The sequence below is a fragment of the Macaca fascicularis genome, chromosome 10, assembly GCF_037993035.2.
Source record: "Macaca fascicularis isolate 582-1 chromosome 10, T2T-MFA8v1.1".
In the NCBI taxonomy this organism is placed as follows: Eukaryota; Metazoa; Chordata; class Mammalia; order Primates; family Cercopithecidae; genus Macaca; species Macaca fascicularis.
The window spans coordinates 23,366,301-23,387,324 of record NC_088384.1 but is presented as its reverse complement, the minus strand read 5'-3'; the positions used below and the strand labels follow the sequence as shown (position 1 = coordinate 23,387,324).

The following is a 21,024-nucleotide window of genomic DNA, read 5'->3' as shown; positions in this document are numbered from 1 at the left end:
TAAATTTTAGAATAGTTTTAAGAAACTGCCATTTGTTTTCTTTTCTCTTTTTCTTTCTTTTAATAGAGGGTCTCACTTTTTCAACCAGGCTTCAGTGCAGTTGCGCAATCCTAGCTTACTGCAGCCTTGAACTCCTGGGCTCAAGCAATCCTCCCACCTCAGCCTCCCAAAGTGCTGAGATTACAGGCGTAAGCCACTACATCAAGCCTGCAGTTTGTTTTCAAGTACACAGAGTAAAACCAAGCAAGTGACAAAGTGTTACCTGTATACAACCAGCAAATTAGGTGTGTACCTAATTAATACATGCAAATAACATATAATTAACATACTCATTGCTTATATGGCAACATCTGCTTCTAAAATACCTGGTCTCCTATTCAACTGAAATTCTCTTACAATTCTGTTTATAACACAAACGTACTTTTTTCAGTCCAATATACTTAGAAATTGTTACAAATTGTATTCTTGGGATCTAAATGAAGTTTCAAACTCCTAAAACTATCACTCAATACAAAATACATAATTTAAAATTTTTATATTACAAATGCATATACACAGAGAGTGAAAAAGCACCTTTCATGTTTACAAGATATATTTACTTATCTTAATATTATAATGACTCTTTGAGGTAATTTAAGATAGGCAACACCATTCAGTGTTTCTATTAAAAAACAATCCATAAACAGAATGAATACTCAAATTATGACAGACTACTCAGGCTTCTATTAAAGTATCAGCAGCTGTTAAAACTCAGACCCCAGTAAGATAATAACCTATAAATGTACTTTCATTACTAATTCATAGGATCACTTCCCTTCACTGGACTCAGTCACTGTTTTAATCTTTAATGTGTTTACAAACGGTTTTTCATTACCTTTTTCATTTCACTTTTTAGGTGGTTTCTATATTCCAAGAGGCAACAGTATATTCCAACTAAAAATAACTACAGTTTACATCACTACAGAAATGCTATATTTAAACTAAAAATATACATATTTGTATGTTTTTATATACAAAAATGCCGAATAACTGTAAACTTAACTAAGAGACACAAAAATGTCTTAGTTATTGATTTCACATATTATAAGAAAAAAAATCTTAAGTTAGTACCAATGAATTCTGATAACTTCTTACATATTTGAAGCAAAACATTGCTTACTTGAGAGGGCAACTGATTCTCCTGTCTGCCAAGTAAAACCACTGAAAAGTATGATTTATCTACCGCTAGGGAGGTAGGTAAAGTTCAGTGTTAAATGCAAGCTTTGGTCTCATGTTCACGCAGGAGCTCAAGGAGAACGTGCATGTTTTGTTTTCTTAGAACACTTACAAATTAGGTAAGAAAAGGTAAGACTGGACGATGCCTCCCACAATCTTGGTTTCCTTTCTTCAGGAAAATATTTTAAAAAGTGATATAGGAGAGAAGGGTCAAAGGTCATCTTTGGTCTTCCCTTATGCCCTTCCAGAGTCTCTAATCCAACTTTATAAGATTTTACCTGTTAAAAGCTTAGGGTTGTATCCCTCTAAAGATAGCATAAAGAGTACAGCTCTGACAAACCCCCTGCTCCAAACTCATAGAGTGGGGCTCTCCCAACATTTATCCGTGCAATATTCATTACATGTACAAATGGCTGTTGAATAAAAATGAGTTGTTTATACTTTTGTGAGAGATACGTCACTATGGAGTTCAAGCTGATGATAAAACCTGATTGTGAGTTATTGAAATAGAATAAAGAGAATCCAGTACAGTAATTGGCAAAGAGTTAAGCACCCAATAAAATTAGCTATTTTTGTTATTATTTAATGGGAAAAGAATCTTAATACAAACACATAATTATAGACTAACAGAATACAAGGGAGTCCAATAAATATTTTAAATATTTTAGCATTCAATATAATATTATTCCATTTCTATAACTGTCTCATTCATTCTTTCTCTTGTTCCATAAAAGACTATGAGCAATCAAGAAACTATATAATTGAGACTTCTCATTGCTATAAGGCTCCCAGACAAAATCTAAATCACCTGACTAAAATAAATTGGTATTACCAAGTTCTGAGCGAGATAACAGCCACCCATAGGCTTGCTAGCCTTCTCCAAAGCAAAGGTCAGGATGTGTTGAGATTCACAGCTGTTTATCCAAGCTTCAGGGAAATTGTCGTGACCTGCCAAGAGTGTATCTGCTTCTCCTTCTATGGGTTCCAGCTACTAATATTTATCTTATTATCACAGGTTTCACACAAAACCACTTCATCTGGGAGAAGTACTAATTTATATATAGAAAGGCAGAATAGGTGCAGCATGCCAAAGTTGGGATCTCCAGGGCAATGGTGAATACTTGGTGCCCAGTCAACATCAGATCATATACACACTTACTTCATGAACCCACCAACATACACCACATGCTGGTCATCAGTTTGGCAACATGGACTAACTGTTGAGAACACCTATACCCTAAGTACAATGATTTTAGGCTGAAGCTTTAGCCAAGAAGAAGAGAAACATATAGGGAGCTAGTAAATAAACTCAACTAAAGTGGGATGCCTAGATTTTCAAGTGTTCCATTCATTATTTTCTTGTTGGTCACCACAAATATACCACAGTGATTATTCCATGCATACTACTAGATGACTTCACAATCATATAAAGACAACTGGATTACAAGAATAAGTTTCCATTACTTCTTTCTCTCAATTAACATTCCCTAAAAATCAACAGTGCCAGGCACCATGACACATAACACAAATTTAAAAAAAAAAATGAGACTAGAGCACCCTCAAGATGCTCACAGTTGAGAGGGAAAAAATATAAAAAGCTCTAAGTGTCTTGACTGCTGACTGCAGTAAATGCTAACTAAAAGTAACTAATGTTGTAATATTTCAGAGGTAACAAAAATGTAATTAATGACCAAAGTATTTATGCCCTATTGTCAAAATTGTTAGTATTACTAGCATTTGCTTTTTACTAAATGGCATTTCTCTCACTCCAGAGGGTGAAAATAAAAACACTAAAAGACTAAATAAGTGAAACAGTAAACAATTCACTCTGCAAGTACCTCTGGAAGCAAGGAAAGACCTTTAGTCTTTACTTTCAACACATCATTCCTGGTTTAGAATTCCAAAATGTCACTGAACCAAACAATAACCTTACTCTCCCTTGGCCTAAATGAGTAATGAGGTAAACTACTATGTTCACAGTTACATGTGTATAACAACATATGTAATAAATATATGTAATATGTAATGATATATAGAATAGTGTATACTCATATGTACAATGCATAACCTAGTGCTTATTTCAAGTATTTGCAAACAATCTGCCTTTGATTTTATCTGTATTTTCAAATGTTATACTTTAATACTCTTTTTTTTTCTTTTTTGAGATAGTCTTGCTGTCACCCAGGCTGAAGTGAAGTGTACAGTCACAGCTCACTGCAACCTCCACCTCCCAGGTTCCAGCAATTCTCCTGCCTCAGCCTCCCAGGTAGCTGGAAGTACAGATGTGCACCACCACTCCTGGCTAATATTTGTATTTTCAGTGGAGGTGGGGTTTCACCACGTTGGCTAGGCTGTTCTCGAACTCCTTACCTCAAATGATCCACCCATGTCAGCTTCCCAAAGTGCTAGATTACAGGTGTGAGCCACCATGCCCAGCCTACTTTAATATTCTTAGTCCGTATTTCACATTTGGAATGTGAACCTTTAAAATCTCCTGAAGAATATTTCTAATTATAACATTGTTTTATATCTTCCATATGTTTTATATATGCTTTCCATATAATCACCAACTTTGTTCAACTACACTTGTAAATCACATGATTTTCTAGTAAATTTTCCCTTATTTTATTTTAAAGATGATTAGAAATGGGGAAAATAGATATGCTGATGCTAGTTTTTAAAAAGCAGCACCACTGACTTATAATTTTTTTTCTTTTTTATTATACTTTAACTTCTAGGGTACATGTGCACAACATGCAGGTTTGTTACATATGTATACATGTGCCATGTTGGTGTGCTGCACCCATTAACTCACACTGACTTATAAGTTAACACAACTGAGTCAAAAGCAAAAATGATTATAAGAGGCCAAAACTAAAAGAACTTTAATATCACTGTATGTATACAAAACAATTTTGTTCAATTGTGATGGAAAAGAATAAACTTAGAGAATATATAAAACTTGGTTTTAAAAGAAAAAATGATTTTTGAAAACTTTATATTTTTAATTTTTGCAGGTCCAAAGTATTTATGAGATACATAAGATAGTTTAATACAAGCATACGATGCATAATAATCACATCAGAGTAAATGGGGTATCCATCACCACAAGAATTTATCCTTTCTCTGTGTTGCAAACAATCCAATTACAGTCTTTTAGTTATTTTTAAATGTACAATAAATTATTGTAGACTATGGTTATCCTGTTATGCTACCAAATACTAGATCTTATTCATTCTATCTAACTATATTTTTGTACTCATTAACCATACCACCTTGCTCGCCCCCACATACACTACCCTTTCCCAGGCTCTGCAACCATCATTCTACTCTATCTCTGTAAGTACAACTGCTAAATGACCCCAATTAAAAGGCACAGACTGGCAAATTGGATAAAGAGTCAAGACCATTAGTGTGCTGTATTCAGGAGACCCATCTCACGTGCAAAGACATACACAGGCTCAGGGATACACAGGGATGGAGGAAGATCTGCCAAGCAAACAGAAAGCAAAAAAAAAAAGGGTTACAATCCTGGTCTCTGATAAAACAGACTTCAAACCAACAAAGATCAAAAGAGACAAATAAGGTCACTACATAATGGTAAAGGGATCAATTCAACAAGAAAAGCTATCCTAAATATATATGCAACCAATATAGGAGCACCCAGATTCATAAAGCAAGTCCTTAGAGGCCTACAAAGAGACTCAGACTCCCACACAACAATAATGGGAGACTTTAACACCCCACTGTCAATATTAGATCAATGAGACAGAAAATTAACAATGATATCCAGGACTTGAACTCGCCAAGTGGACCTAACAGACATCTACAGAACTCTCCACCCAAATCAACAGAATATACATTCTTCTCAGCACCACATCATACTTATTCTAAAATTGACCACATAATTGGAAGTAAAACACTCCTCAGCAAATGTAAAAGAACAGAAATCACAACAAACTGTCTCTCACACTACAGTGCAATCAAATTAGAACTCAGGATTAAGAATCTCACTCAAAACCACACAACTACATGGAAACTGAACAACCTGCTCCTGAATGACTACTAGGCACATAACGAAATGAAGGCAGAAATAAAGATGTTCTTTGAAATCAATGAGAACAAAGACGCAACGTACCAGAATCGCTGGGAAACATTTAAAGTAGTGTGTAGAGGGCAATTTATAGCACTAAATACCCACAAGAGAAAGCATGAGAGATCTAAAATTGACACGCTAACATCACAATTAAAAGAACTAGAGAAGCGAGAGCAAACAAATTCAAAAGCTAGCAGAAGGCAGGAAATAACTAAGATCAGAGCAGAACTGAAGGAGACAGAGACACAAAAAACCCTTGAAAAAATCAATGAATCCAGGATCTGGTTTTTTGAAAAGATCAACAAAATAAACCACTAGCAAGACTAATAAAGAAGAAAAGAGAGAAGAATCAAATAGATGCAATAAAAAATGATAAAGGGGATATCATCACTGATCCCACAGAAATACAAACTATCATCAGAGAATACTATAAACACCTCTACACAAATAAACTAGAAAATCTAGAAGAAATGGATAAATCCCTGTACCCTACATACACTCTCCCAAGACTAAATCAGGAAGAAGTTGAATCTCTGAACAGATCAATAACAGGTTCTGAAATTGAGGCAATAACTAATAGCCTACCAAACAAAAAAAGTCCAGGACCAGACGGATTCACAGTCGAATTCTACCAGAGATATAAAGAGGAGCTGGTACCATTCCTTCTGAAACGATTCCTATCAATAGAAAAAGGGGGAATCCTCCCTAACTCATTTTATGAGGCCAGCATCATCCTGATACCAAAGCCTGGTAGAGACACAACCAAAAAAAGAGAATTTCAGGCCAATATCCCTGATGAACATCGATGTGAAAATCCTCAATAAAATACTGGCAAACCGAATCCAGCAGCATATCAAAAAGCTTATCCACCACGATCAAGTCAGCTTCATCCCTGGGATGGAAGGCTGGTTCAACCTAGGCAAATCAATAAGCGTAATCCATCACATAAACAGAACCGATGACAACAACCACATGATTATCTCAATAGACACAGGAAAGGCCTTCGACAATATTCAACAGCCCTTCATGCTAAAACCTCTCAATAAACTAAAATGGAACATATCTCAGCATAATAAGAGCTGTTTATGACAAACCCGCAGCCAATATCATACTGAATGGGCAAAAACTGGAAGCATTCCCTTTGAAAACTGGCGCAAGACAGGGATGCCCTCTCTCACCACTCCTATTCAACATAGGACTGGAAGTTTTCGCCAGGGCAATCAGGCAAGAGAAAGCAATAAAGCGTATTCAAATAGGAAGAGAAGGAGTCAAACTGTCTCTGTTTGCAGATAACATGATTGTATATTTAGAAAACCACATCATCTCAGCCCCAAACCTCCTTAAGCTGATAAGCAACTTCAGCAAAGTCTCAGAATACAAAACCAATGTGCAAAAATCACAAGCATTCCTATACACCAACAACAGACAAAGAGCCAAATCATGAGTGAACTCCTATTCACAATTGCCACTAAGAGAATAAAATACCTAGGAATCCAACTTACAAGGGATGTGAAGGACCTCTTCAAGGAGAACTATAAACCACTGCTCATGGAAATAAGAGAGGACACAAACAAATGGAAAAACATTCCATGCTCATGGATAGGAAGAATCAATATCACGAAAATGGCCTTACTACCTAAAGTAATTTATAGATTCAATGCTATCCCCATCAAGCTACCACTGACTTTCTTCACAGAATTGGAAAAAACTACTTTAAACTTCATATGGAACCAAGAAAGAGTCCACATAACCAAGACAATCCTGGGCAAGAAGAACAAAGCTGGAGGCATCACGCTATCTCTACTACAAGCTACATTAACCAAAACAGCATGGTACTGGTACCAAAACAGATATATAGACCAATGGAACAAAATGGAGGCCTCAGAAATAACACTACACATCTACCATCATCTGATCTTTGACAAACCTGACACACACAAGCAATGGGGAAATCACCTGCCTTCTGCATTGATCGCGCTGGGAGCTGCAGACCGGAGTTGCTCTTATTCGGCCATCTTGCCAGCCACCCTCCCTATTTCTTTATACATTGTTCTCCTGGTTCTCTTTACCTCTTTGTTCATGATTTATTTTAGCTCTCTGAGCATATTTAGTACAACTGAATGAAAGTCTTTTCTCATAAATTCAATATATGTGCTTTCTATATGATAGTTTCTATTAATTACTTTTGTGAATAGGCCATACTTTCTTGCTTCTTGCATGCCTTGTAATACTTTTGTTGTAAACAAAGTATGTTTAGAACATTTTAAGTTTCCTAAACATTAAAAATACATGTGAAACTCTGAAAATGAGATTCTTCCCTTTTACGGATTTTTGTTTGTTTGCTTACTTCACTTTTTGTGATTTTTTGCTTACTGTGGGTTTTAGCTGTTTGTTGATTTGATAGCAGTTTTCTCGAATAGCGGGAAAAAATGAGATAGAGAGAATCAGAATAGGGAAAAAAAGAAGAATTAGAGCCAGAGCAGGGTGCCTTGAATCCCAGCAACTCCAGAAGCTGAGACAGGTGGATCACTTAAGGCCAAGAGTTCAAGACCAGCCTGGGCAACACAGCAATTCCTCATCTCTACCAAAATTTAAAATATTAGCCAGATGTAGTGGCATGTACCTATAGTCCTAGCTACTTGGGAAGCTAAGGTGGGAGAATTGCTTGAGCCCAAGAGTTCAAAGCTGTAGTGAGCTATGATGGTTCCACTGCATTCCAGCCTGGGTAACAGAGTGAGACCTTATCTCTAAAAAAAAGAAAAAAATTCTCCAAGTTTGTACAGATTGGCTGTGTACTGGGGACTATCTGTAGTCTTTTGTATAGGTCACTGGGGATTGTTTGTTTGTATTACAGTGTTTTTGAGGAATATCTGCTGCTTTTCTTCCCTGAGGGAATTTTGAGTTAGGTGAAACAAAGGCAGATACCTTGCATTAATAATATAGGTAGTCCCCAGACAGGTTAGATCAGACAAACACAATTATTTGAAGATAAGGTTTGCTCTGCTCCCTAGAGAACCAGGGACCTAGTTCTCACTATGGGAATGCGAACTGTCAAGTTTAAGACTGTCAACAAGCCAGGGAGGAGGATGGGGCAAGGTGAAGCTAAAATGTCAAAGACTTGTATGCCATTTTGAAGTTGCTTTCTTCTGGATTTGGATTTTTTTTTTGCACTGGTGTAAACCTGTGACTGTGTTCCAGAGTCCTGACAAAGTTGGTATTGACAATTTTTCTTTAGTTTTTGATATTGCTTCAGAGGGACAGGCCCTTGGAGCTATGATATCTACTTATCCATTTTTGCTTAGATTCCTCCTTGTTACCATGTTTAAGAACTTTTTATCTAATCCTTGGTTACAAACATTTTCTTCTAAAATTCTTATAGTTTTACTTGTTCACATTTAGATTTGTGGTCCAGTTTGAGTTAATTCTTATATAAGGTGCAAAACAGTGTTTTAGATTCATTTTTATTTATATGAATGTCCAATTGTTCAAATGCCATTTATTGAAAAGAGTAAGTTCCTTTCTTTTTTAATCCCTCCTTTGTAAAAAAATCAGTTGTTCATAGTTGTGTGGGTCTATTCCTGGACTCTCTATTCTGTTCTATTGATATGTGTCTACCCCTTCACAATATTACTGTTACCGTCTCACCAATGCACCACAATGTAACAGTCTGAGTTGTGAGGTATTACCCAGAGTTCTTTGTCTCATGACTAAGAGAATTAAGGAGCATGGACACAAAGGATGAGGTTGGAGTGAAAGTTTAATAAGCGAAAGAAGTGGCTCACGCCTGTAATCCCAGCACTTTGGGAGGCCGAGGCAGGCGGATCACAAGGTCAGGAGATCGAGACCATCCTGGCTAACACAGTGAAACCCCGTCTCTACTAAAAATACAAAAAATTAGCCGGGCGCGGTGGCGGGTGCCTGTAGTCCCAGCTACTCAGGAGGCTGAGGCAGGAGAATGGCGTGAACCCGGGGGGCGGAGCTTGCAGTGAGCCGAGGTCGCGCCACTGCACTCCAGCCTCAGCGACAGGGCGAGACTCCGTCTCAAAAAAAAAAAAAAAAAAAAAAAAAAAACCTCTCAGCTGTGGTGAAGGGATCTAGAAGAGGGTTGCTGTTGTTACAGTTAAATGCAAAGACTTTTATAAGAAACTGATGAGGGCTGGGTGTCTCATTTGCACAAGGCACGAAGTTCTGGTAGTTCCACCCCATCCTTTTAATGCGCATGTGGGCCCTAAGCTTGAGTTACTCCGTATTGCTTTATTCCGCTTACTGCACATGTGTCAGGGGATGGAATTTTCCATTGCAGGTGTATTTGGGCAAGTCACCTATGTAGCCTTTCTTATCTGTGTGGCTGTGGGCATCTTAGGCAAGCCCCACTGTGCAAGTTCCCTTATCTGTGCCTGCAGGCTGTTCTTTTGCTTGAAAGAATTCAACAGAGGACCCACCCTAACTGCCTGCCTGACCTGTTTCTTCCTTTCTCCTCTCTCATTACATTGTGTTGATTACTGTAATTTTTTAGGAAGTTTTAAAATTGTGTTCTATGATGCACCCAACTTTTTCTTTTCAAAATTGCTTTGGTTATTTTAGTTTCTTTGCTTTTCCATATAAATCTTTGTAGACTCAGATGTCTATATGTACAAAAAATCTTGTTTTTCATTGGCATTATGTTAAATCTATTTGTATTGGTTCAATTTTGGGAGAACAGGCATCATAACTATATTTAGTCTTTCAGTTCATAAACAGGCTATGTTTCCCCATTTATGTCTTCATTTTGATTTATTTCATGAGCATTTTTTTAGTTTTCATTGTAAATATCTTACACATATTTTGTCACACTTACATCTAAATAATTCATTTTTTGGAGCTATTGTTTTTGAAAGTTCAGTTTTCAGTTGTTCCTTGCCAGTATGAAACATGATTGAATTTTGTGTGCTATTATGATTATTAATTTTTTTTGAGACAAGTTCTCACTCTGTTACTCAGGCTGGAATGCAGTGGTATGATCATGGCTCACTGCAGCCTTGAACCCCTGAGTGCAAGTGATCCTCCCACTTAAGCCTCCTGCATAGTTGGGGCTACAGGTATGCACTACCATGTCTGGCTAACTTAATTTTTTTTTTTTTTTTTTTTTTTTTTTAGAGAGAGGATCTCACTATGTCATCCAGGCAGGTCTCAAACTCCTGGGCTCAAGTGATCCTCCTGCCTTGGCCTCCTAAAGTGCTGGGATTATAGGCATGAGCCACTGCACCCTGCCAGTTACTGTACTTTTATGTTTTAAAACATTTATTTATTCATTTTAATATCTTTTATTTCTTTTCTCAGTGTTTCTGTCCTTCCATTTGTTATAAGGGTTGCCTTTACTTATTAGAGAATGGTTGTAATAGTTACTACTAAAATCTTTGTGTGATAATTTTAACCTTTATGTCATCTTAGAATTGGTGTCTATTGATTGATTTTCTTGTGAGTTGAGATTTCCCTGGTCTTTCATAGGCCAAGTAACTTTGGTTTATATTCTGAATATTTTGTTATTATCTTATGAATCTTTATATCCTGTTTATATTTTAAGAAGAATGTAGTTATTTTTTTGTTTAGCAAACAATTTACCTGGTTAGATTCAGGCTATAATTTTCAATACACATTTTATAGACTTTATTCACAATGTCAGTTAACTTTTCACAGCTTTTGTTGTTCTATTAGGACCTGTCCTTCATATGTACCACTGAGTGTTCTGAGAACTGGATAGCGGCCTATCCTACACTTTTCACAGCCTTTGGCATGCTATTTAGGGTAAGAACCATACACACCACATAATGGGATTGCTCTCATGAGCTCACTCCTGTATCTGATATCTTCAACACTTTCCAGCTCTCTGACTGTCTTCCTTCCTATCTCCGGCCAAAAGGTAGAACTTTAGTTTCCCTGTGTTGCCATACATATCCTGTAATTATGTCTACATAAAGTATCAAGCAGTGAAAATGCAGAGAGAGGAAAAAAGTACTGTTAACTCAATTTGTACCCTCAAGACCACAGCTCCTATAGTCAGAGAGAAGGTCTCCTTCCTCAGAATTTAGATGCCTGCCCATTATACACCGCTTTTGCTTGTTGTTTTGGGGTCTTGCTCTGTCACCCGGGCTGGAGTGCAGTGGTGTGATCATAGTTCACTGCATCCTTGACGTCCTGGGCTCAAGTGATTCTCCCACCTCAACCTCCCAAGTAGCTGGGGGTACAGGTGTGTGCTACCACACCCAGCTAATTATATTTTTTAAGAGATGAGAGTCTTACTATGTTGTCCAGGCTAGTCTCAAACTCCTGGACTCAAGTGATCCTCCTGCCTCGGCCTCCTACAGTGCTGAGATGACAGGCAGGAGTCACTGCCCCGGCCCCCTCCACTGCTTTCATCATCCCCATCACTGCTGGCTTGCCTGGAGTGTGGACTGTGAGAGAATATTAAGAAAACCAGATTTTCTTTATTCTTTCTGACCTTAAGAGTTCCCTTTTTTGCTTCTCTAACCAAAGAGAAGGCTTTCTTGGCGCACTTTCTGTTTGCACCCAATAAGTGCATCCTGATTTGAAGCTGCCTTTGAATCCAAGCTGGTAACACGAGATGGGAAAGAAAAACCAAAACAAATCAGGAAACCCACTGCTGGCTTGTTACTGCTTTGAATTCTGTTCTCCTCCCTTGAGTCACCTGCTACCATTTACTCTTCAGAGAGCTATACTATGAAGTCTTTTCAGGGTATAGTTGTGTTCAGTGGAAAAGATGAAATGAAGTGTACTTGTTTCATCTTGCTTAGAACTGGAACCTCTTTTTGAAAAGATATAAAACATGTTGTATTTTTATACAAGTATTGAGAGGCAGTCATTTTTCTTGTTTTTTTCATTTTGATACATGGTACCCTACATTCATGTCAATGTAGAAAGATCATATAACATGGGACAGAGAAGAAATAGGCTGGGAAGTGTAGTCGTCTTTTTTGGACAGAGTTTCACTCCTTTACCCAGGCTGGAGTGCAGAGGTGTGATCGTGGCTTATGGAAACCTTGACCTCCTGGGCTCAAGTTATCTTCCTGTCTTAGCCTCGCAAGTAGTTAGGACTACAGGTGTGTGCCACCATGCCTGGCTAATTTTTAATTTAAATTTTTTTTTTTTGTAGAGACAGGATCTTGCCATGTTGTCCAAGCTGGTTTTGAACTCCTGGACTCAAGTGATCCTCCCATCTCGACCTCCCAAAGTGCTGCAATTACAGATGTGAGCCACCACTCATGGCTTGTAAATTTATTCTGTAGAAAAATGTGTCAAATATTTATGCAAGTGTTTTTTAGGCATATAGTTTTGCCTTTCTGCCCTGTTCTCATCACTTACTCATGTCACCCTGTTCAGGTCCCTTCCTCAGATGCATGTTCTTTTCTGGAGATTCTTACTACTCACCAGTAATTGAAGCAACTGACAAAAGTATTAGTTGTCAGTAAGCCAGCAGTATTTCTTGAACTGTGCTTTCCCAAACACCTAAAGTCAGAAGAGAGGGACTATTCCAAGAATTGGGGCTATAGGAGGAGTAGAGATGGGCATTTCTTTGTATTTCCTCTTTTAAAAAATTGTGTGAATTCTTCATTTTATTCTATAATTTTTATATTAAGATAATCCTCTTTTTTTTTTTTTTTTTTTTTTTTTTTAGTTTGTGTCCTTTGTAGGGACATGGATGCAGCTGGAAACCATCATTCTCAGCAAACTATCGCAATAACAGAAAACCAAACACCACATGTTCTCACTCATAGGTGGGAACTGAACAATGAGATCACTTGGACTCGGGAAGGGGAACATCATACACCGGGGCCTATCATGGGGAGGGGGGAGGGGGGAGGGGGGAGGGATTGCATTGGGAGTTATACCTGATGTAAATGACGAGTTGATGGGTGCTGATGAGTTGATGGGTACAGCACGCCAACATGGCACAAGTATACATATGTAACAAATCTGCACGTTATCCACCTGTACCCTAGAACTTAAAGTATAATAATAAAAAAAAATACAAAAAAAAAAGATAATCCTCTATAGATTATAACAAATAATAAAACACTGTGGTGTGGGATGTCAATAATGGGGAGGTTATACATATATGAGGACAGGGGTATACAGAAACTCTCTGTACTGTCTGCTCAATTTTGCTGTGAACCAAAAACTGCTCTAAAAATAAAGCTTATTAACTTAAAAAATTCTCTTCTCAAAACTTCAAATAACTTTGACATTTCATGAGATGTGTCATGTTAGCGTATTGCTTTGCTCTTCTTTTTGGTATAATGCTAGAGAATTCCATTTGAATAATTTGAAGGGAAAAGAAAGAGTTGATAGCCAGAAAGATCAAAAGAGTAAGTCATTAATGGTAGAATTTCATCTGCCTGAAGAAGCCTTATGCAGAGTGCCCATATCTCAGTGTATATCTACTTATAGTAATAATTTTTCAGAGACTGCTTTCTGGAAGGAGTGAATTCCCATTAATCTGACATGATTTGGGTGTAGTTACATTATAGTAGGCAAGATGCCATGTGTTTTTTTCAACAGTTGGTGAGAATTTTGGCTGCTTTAATCCCCATATTTTTAGCTTCACTGTTTTTTTCCTAATCCACCGTTCTCGCTGCTACTACTATTTTTTTCCATTCTGCTTCTGGTCTTACCATATTCCTCAGGACCAGGACCAGGCTATGTGTATAAAAGCACACATTCTCTGTGTTCTAGAGTTGGCAGAGCATTGGTAGGGCAGGGGCACAGAACTCGTGCCAAAGCCAGACGATTTCTTGGAAAATGTTCAGGTAATTCTCTAGTTATTTTTTTTATTTTTTATTTTTTTAGCATGACGTTACACATTTCCTATACTGCACCCATAGAATGAAGGCCCAAGATATGGAAAGTTCAGAACCACTACTCTAGGGGACTGCAAACTTCTTTCATTGTTTATGTTTAAAGTTTTGAAAACTCCAGTAATGCTATACACATTTTATAATCTGACATAAATTGTACTTCGAGATTCCCCCCATTGCTAGAAAATAACACCTACTTAGTTATTTAATTTCTGGTTGGCATTTTGTCTTTTCTTTGACTTCTTAACAACTTTCTAATTCTTTTTTAAAATATGATTTTCTCATAAACCTGTCACCTTAATAACACTTTTGATACAATTAATTTAACATTAATTTTGGGAAAAGAAGTAGCTGATACATGAAACAATCAGAATTGAGAGCAGGTTTCCTTTAGAAATTGATTCTAAATGTACCGAAAGTCAACGTTAGAGAGAGAAACAATTCACAGCTGCAGATTTGGTTAGAACATTTATGTTTAGGACATTTGGGTCTCTGATTCTGGGTTCCAAACTAAATAATGGTGTTTTCTAAAATAGCTCCCAATCCTTTTGCATGTGCTTTCAGTATACGATATGACAGACTAGTGAAAAATACAAGTTTAGTTTTCTGGAGAGGTAGGAATATTTCCTCCCAGCTGATCAGGTAAAACACACTGTGACATGAAGAATGTGTTCTTTGCTGATTCTCAATGTTTTTATTTTTATTTTTAATATAAAATGTCAACAAATAGAAGCAAGAGAAAATTCACTTGAAAATATCAGAAGATAAAAGAAATATAGCAAATTATACTGCTGGTAAAAAATCCATTTTAGCCACCAAACAAACAGGCATTGGCTGAGAAGCTTGCTGATGGCTTCTTTTGTTTCTCTTTGATTTAAAACCTCATGCCTGTAATCTAATTAACATCGAACTGAGTTGCAAGTATAGTGGCCTGTTTGGTTCAATAATAATACATTTATATGAAAGGTTAATGAAAGGAATTTTTCCTCCATCCAATTCATTAAAAATTGTTCTACAATCAACGGTTGCTAATGGAATAGATATTAAATATTCATGTTCATAAATTTTGTGTCATTTCTGATTTTCCTTCATTTCCGCCTCCATATGTTGAATTTTACAAGTATAAGAATTTCAAGACAAAGAGCTGATTTAGAGGTTAATTGCACACTATTAATTCTTTTATCAAGGAGGCAGTGTGGAAAGTGGAGAGAGAGTATGACAGTAGGTTTGTCTCACTTTGTAGCTCTATGATTTGGGGCAAGTTTTGTAACCACCTCTTTTGTGAAATAGTCATCGTAAGAACTTCTTGCAGGGTATTGTGAGGGTTAGTGATAAACTATGGAAAGCACCCAGCACAGTGTTCAGTAGAGACTAGCTATCCCATAAATGACAACTTAGAAAAAGTTTTGGAAAATAGAATACCCACATATATGCAGCAAAACTTAGGATAATTTATAGTGGCAGGAATGAGATGACAATACTGAACTCTTTAATTCTAAAATAGGTATCAGGCTTGGACCTTGGAAACCCTGTAATAATTATTTTTGAGATGGAGTCTCACTCTGTCACCCAGGCTGGAGTGGCATGATCTTGGCTCACTGCCACCTCTGCCTCCCAGGTTCAAGCAATTCTCCTGCCTCAGCTTCCTGAATAGCTGGGACTACAGGTGCCTGCCACCACGCCCAGCTAATTTTTGTATTTTTAGTAGAGACGGGGTTTCACAATATTGGCCAGGCTGGTCTTGAACTCATGACCCTGTGATCCGCCTGCCTTGGCCTCCCCAGGTGCTGGGATTACAGGCGTGAGCTACCGCGCCTGGCCAATAATTCTAATAATCAGTGTATCAGGATAAGTCTCTGATAGGAAGGAGTGTTTCATGTGCCTTTAGACAGATTTTTGGATTTCTGTTTTCTGGCACCTGTTTTTTTCTTTTCCATTCAAGTCAAAGGACATTATTTAACCTGCATTTAATGTCTTTTCCAAATAATAAACTTACTAGATAACTGCAGCCTGCCCAGTCAACTGCCAAAGTATAAACATTAAAACAAATTTTTTGACTGAAAAGTTTCCCTGAAACATATTATCTATTATATAGGCTTTTGAAACAGAAGATAACAAACATAAGTTTACTTCCTCAATGACTCAGGGAGATCATTATGATCATTAATGTTTATTTTGTGCCAAATTTTGTCACCCCCTTACCTACTTTACAAAAGGTGACTTATAATATGTGAGCTGGTAAAGCAGATGAGCCACCTCAATAAATAACAAATGCCAAATAGAGCGTAACCGTGAGAGAATCACTTCTCTTTGATATTAAAAAGTGCCTCGTCCATCAGCCCTATTCTGGCACTGAAAATACTGAACAGGAGCATTTCCTAGGCGCATTAGTTATCCTTTTGCTAATATAACAAATGATCACAAATTTAGTAGCTTAAGCAACACATATTTATTCTCTCACAGTTCTGGAGCTGTTCAAACGCCCAAAATGAGTCTTACAGGGCTCTAACATGAAGGCATCCATAGGGCTGTTTCCTTCTGGATCCTCCAGAGAAGAATCTGTTTCTTGCTTCTTCCAGCTTTAGAAGCTAGCTGCACTCCTTGGCTCATGACCGCTTCCTCCCATCACTTCAAACTCATGCTTCAGTCTTCAACATTTCCTACTGCCCTGATGGGTGCAGCACACCAACATGGCACAAGTATACATATGTAACAAACCTGCACGTTATGCACATGTACCCTAGAACTTAAAGTATAATAAAAAATAAAAAAAATTTAAAAAAAGGACCTATCTGATTACATTGGGCCCACCCACATAGGCCCCCAAGTTGAGATTCCTAATCACATTGACTAAGTCATTTATCATGTAAGGTAACATTTCTTACAGGTTTCAGGGATTAGGGTGTGGGCATTTTTTGGGTGCCATTATTCAGTCTACCCACACTGGGCAACTTCAGGCTAGTCACTTAACTTTTGCAAGCCTAGAATAAATACTTAACTCTTCAATGCCCAGACACTGATGAAGATCTACAAGCATCAAGACCATCCAGGAAAGTATGATCTCACCAAATGAACTAAACAAGGCACCAAGGGACCAATCCTGGAGAGACAGAGATATGTGACCTTTCAGAAAGAGAATTCAAAATATTACAGCTGTTTCTAAGAATCTCAATGAAATTCAAGATAACACAGAAAAAAATTCAGAATCCTATCAGATAAATTTAATAAAGAGATTGAAATAATTCAAAAGAAGCAGAAATTCTAGAGTTGAAAAATGTAATTGATATATGAAAGAAGGCATTACAGTCTCCTAACAGCAGAATTGATCAAGCAGAGGAAGGAATTATTAAGCTTGAAGACAGGCTATTAGAACATACACAGAGAGATGAAAGAACAAAGAATAGAAAACGATGAAGTGGGCTTACAGGATCTAGAAAACAGTCCCAGAAGGGAAAATCTAAGAGTTGTTGGCCTTAAAGAGGACGTAGAGGGTGAGATCAGGGTGGAAATTTATTCAAAGGGAAAATAACAGAACTTTGCAAACCTAGAGAAAGATATCAATATTCAAGAACAAGAGGGTTATAGAACACCAAGCAGATTTAACCCAAAGAGGACTACCTCAAGGCATTTAATAATCGAACTACTAAAAATCAAGAATAAGAAAGGATCCTAAAAGCAGCAGGAGAAAATAAATAACATACAATGGAGCTCCAATACAGCTGGCAGCAGACTTCTCAGTGGAAACCTTACAGGCCAAGAGAAAGTGGCATGACATATTTAAAGAGCTGAAGGAAAAAACTTTTACGCTAGAATAGTATATCTGGTGAAAATATCCTTCAGACATGAAGGAGATATAATGACCTTCCCAGACAAACAAAACCTGAGGGATTTCATCTACACCAGGCCTATTCTAAAAGAAATGCTAAGGGAGTTCTTCAATCTGAAACAAAAGGACATTGATGAGCAATAAAAAAAATCATCTGGGCTGAGTGGGGTGGCTCATGCCTGTAGTCCCAGCCACTTGGGAGGCTGAGGCAGGTGGATCACTTGAGCCCATGAGTTCAAGACCAGCCTAGGAAACATGGCAAAACCCTGTCTCTGCAAAAAATTCTACCAGAGGTACAAAGAGGAGCTGGTACCATTCCTTCTGAAACTATTCCAAACAAAGGAAAAAGAGGGCCTCCTCCCTAACTCATTTTATGAAGCCAGCATCATCCCGATACCAAAACCTGGGAGAGACACACACACAAAAAAAGAAAATTTCAGGCCAATATCCCTGATGATCATCGATGCGAAAATCCTCAATAAAATACTGGCAAACTGAATCCAGCAGCACATCGAAAAGTTTATCCACCAGGATCAAGTTGGCTTCATCCCTGGGATGCAAGGCTGATTCAACATACACAAATCAATAAACGTAATCCGTCACATAACAGAACCGATGACAAAAACCACATGATTATCTTCAGTAGATGCAGAAAAGGCCTTTGATAAAATTCAACACCCCTTCATGCTAAAAACACTCAATAAACTAGGTATTGATGGAACGTATCTAAAAATAATAAGAGCTATTTATGACAGACCTACAGCCAATATCATACTGAATGGAGAAAAGCTGGAAGCATTCCCTTTGAAAATCGGTACAAGACAAGGATGCCCTCTCTCACCACCTGATCTTCCTCATCTTTGGTCTTTGATGCTGGTGACCTTTGGATGAGGTTTCTGTGTGGACATCCTTTTTTGTTGATGTTGATACTATTCCTTTCTGTTTGTTAGTTTTCCTTCTAATAGTCAGGCCCCTCTGCTGCAGGTCTGCTGGAGTTTGCTAGAAGTCCACTCCAGACCCTGTTTGCCTGGGTATCACCAGCGGAGGCTGCAGAACAGCAAAGATTGCTGCCTGTTCCTTCCTCTGGAAGCTTCGTCCCAGAGGGGCACCTGCCAGATGCCAGCCAGAGCTCTCCCATATGAGGTATCTGTCGACTGCTGCTGGGAGATGTCTCTCAGTCAGGAGGAATGGGGGTCAGGTACCCACTTGAGGCAGTCTGTCCCACAGCAGAGCTTGAGCGCTGTGCTGGGAGATCTGCTGCTCTCTTCAGAGTTGGCAGGCAGGAACATTTAAGTCTGCTGAAGCTGTGCCCACAGCTGCCCCTTCCCCCAGGTGGTCTGTCCCAGGGAGATGGGAGTTTTATCTATAAACCCCTGACTGCAGCTGCTGCCTTTCTTTCAGAGATGCTTTGCCCAGAGAGGAGGAATCTAGAGAGGCAGTCTGGCTACAACAGCTTTGCCAAGCTGCAGAGGGCTCCGCCCAGTCTGAACTTCCCAGTGGCTTTGTTTACACTGTGAGGGGAAAACCGCTTACTCAAGCCTTATTAATGGCGAAGGCTTTTCCCCCGACCAAGCTTGAGCATCCCAGGTCGACTTCACACTGCTGTGCTGGTAATGAGAATTTCAAGCCAGTGGATCTTAGCTTGCTGGGCTCCGTAGGGGTGGGATCTGCTGAGCTAGACCACTTGGCTCCCTGGCTTCAACCCCCTTTCCAGAGGAGTGAATGGTTCTGTCTCACTGGCATTCCAGGCACCACTGGGGTATGAAAAAAATCTCCTGCAGCTAGCTTGGTGTCTGCTCAAACGGCCGCCCAGTTTTGTGCTTGAAACCCAGGGTCCTGGTGGTGTAGGTACCTGAGGGAATCTCCCGGTCTGCAGGTTGTGAAGACTGTGGGAAAAGTGTAGTATCTGGGCCGGAGTGCACCATTCCTCACAGCACAGTACCTCATGGCTTCCCTTGGCTAGGGGAGGGAGTTCCCTGACCCCTTGCACTTCCTGGGTGAGGTGACACCCCACCTCGCTTTGGCTCACCCTCTGTGGGCTGCACCCACTGTCTAACCAGTCACAGTGAGATGAGCCAGTTACCTCAGTTGGAAATTCAGAAATCACTCACCTATTTAATAAATGGTGTTGGGAAAACCGGCTAGCCATATGCAGAAAACTGAAACTAGACTCCTTCCTTACACCTTATACAAAAATCAACTCAAGATGGATCAAAGACTTAAACATAAGACCTAGGACCATAAAAATCCTAGAAGAAAACCTGGGCAATACCATTCAGGACATAGGCATGGGCAAAGACTTCACGTCCAAAATACCAAAAGCAATGGCAAAAAAAGCCAAAATAGACAAATGGGATCTAATTAAACTAAAGAGCTTCTGCACAGCAAAAGAAACTATCAGAGTGAAAAGGCAACCTACAGAATGGGAGAAAATTTTTGCAATCTACTCATCTGACAAAGGGCTAATATCCAGAATCTACAAGGAACTTAAACAAATTTACAAGAAAAAAAAAAAACCCATCAAAAAGTGGGCGAAGGATATGAACAGACACCTCTCAAAAGACGACATTTATGGGGCCAACAAAACATATGAAAAAAAGTACATCATCACTGGTCATTAGAGAAACACAAATCAAAACCACAATGAGATACCATCTCACACCAGTTAGAATGGTGATCATTAAAAAGTCAGGAAACAACAGATGCTGGAGAGGATGTGGAGAAATAGGAACACCTTTACACTATTGGTGGGAGAGTAAATTAGTTCAACCATTGTGGAACACAGTGTGACAATTCCTTAAGGACCTAGAACCAGAAATACCATTTGACCCAGCAATCCTATTACTAAATATACACCCAAAGGATTATAAATCATTCTATGGTAAAGACACATAGCACACGTATGTTTACTGCAGCACTGTTTACAATAGCAAAGACTTGGAACCAATCCAAATGTACATCAATGATAGACTGGATAAAGAAAATGTGGCACATATACACCATGGAATACTTATGCTGCCATAAAAAAGGATGAG

General features: G+C 38.5%; 1 protein-coding gene across 10 annotated transcripts in view; it reads right to left on the bottom strand.

The window, feature by feature from the left end:
• Positions 1 to 21,024, bottom strand: part of TTC28 (tetratricopeptide repeat domain 28) — a 727,080-nt gene that overhangs the window by 330,779 nt on the left and 375,277 nt on the right. The window lies entirely within an intron of this gene.